General features: G+C 36.8%; 1 long non-coding RNA gene across 1 annotated transcript in view; it reads left to right on the forward strand.

Annotated features, from left to right (window-relative positions):
- Window positions 1–1253, forward strand: part of LOC106880035 (uncharacterized) — a 26528-nt gene that overhangs the window by 24321 nt on the left and 954 nt on the right. The window contains exon 2 of the long non-coding RNA XR_001410698.2: window positions 327–502. This is a non-coding gene — a long non-coding RNA (uncharacterized LOC106880035). The remainder of the gene's footprint in view (window positions 1–326; window positions 503–1253) is intronic.

Below are 1253 nucleotides of genomic sequence, written 5' to 3' on the forward strand. Positions count from 1 at the left end.
GATTTTTGCTGACGTAGATGGCCGGTTGGTGAAAGTTGGTGGGGTGTTATTAATTCCATTTGGTTAGTTCGACGCTCACACACACACACACACACACACACATTTTAACAGCTGGTGACTAATAGATGATGATGGCGATGATGATGATGATGATGGCGACGACGACGATGATGATGATGGTGATGACGACGACGATGATGATGGCATCCCTATTTGCTTTGTGTTCGGCCCTTGTGACCAATAAAGAAACAATTATTATTATTATTATATATTATTATTATTATTATTATTATTATTATTATTATTGTTATTATTACTATTTTCAGTGCTAAATTATTGTTGGCAGAAGACAGAAAAAAAGGGAAGCTGTCGCCATGAATATTGAACTCTGGATCGGTGTCTTCCCATGGTTGTGCATTTTAGCTTCGTCAACGTCAAGCGTTGTAAACAACACGGACAACGAGCTTGGTCCCCTTCGGAACGTTTGTGTTTCGACAATATCGTAAGTACCATCCTCTCAAAAACGTCTATGACCCTAAACCTAACCCTAATCGTATTCCTAATCCTAATTCCTCTGTAGTGTCGACGTTTCGTACCAGACTGGTTTGGAATGGTATCTTTTATCTTTTACTTGTTTCAGTCATTAGACTATGGACAAACTGGGGCACCGCCCTGAAGAATTTTTAGTCTAGTGCAATGGTTCTCAATTAGGGTCCATATGGCTCTTTGGGATCCATATAAAGCTCTGCAATTAATTAGTCGTGCTTTTACAATACACAAAATATTTTAAGAATCTTTTTATTATACAATTCCTAATATTTCATTATAAAAATATAAGAGGATTTTTTAAACTTAGGCGCATGGTTCCGGGTTCAGACCACCTTAGACGAGAGTCCTCTACTATAGCCTCGTGGCGACCAAAGCCTTGTGAGTGGATTTGGTTGACGGAAACTGAAAGGAGCCCGTCGTATATATATATATATATATATATATATGTATGTATATATATATATATATATATAATAATAATACAAAGAATATATATACATGTATACACACATATATGTACATACTTACATCTACATGTGTATATACATGCATATCAGGGTACAGGACGTTAGAACAATAAACTACAGACAACGGAACGAACACATAGGAAAACGGAAAGCCACTTGGAATATCCCTTCATCAGCTGTCTCTATTCTATCTAGACGTTTCGAAGACAAGACAGAACGTACTCTAGAATAGTCTCT

This window comes from Octopus bimaculoides, chromosome 25 (genome assembly GCF_001194135.2).
Source record: "Octopus bimaculoides isolate UCB-OBI-ISO-001 chromosome 25, ASM119413v2, whole genome shotgun sequence".
In the NCBI taxonomy this organism is placed as follows: Eukaryota; Metazoa; Mollusca; class Cephalopoda; order Octopoda; family Octopodidae; genus Octopus; species Octopus bimaculoides.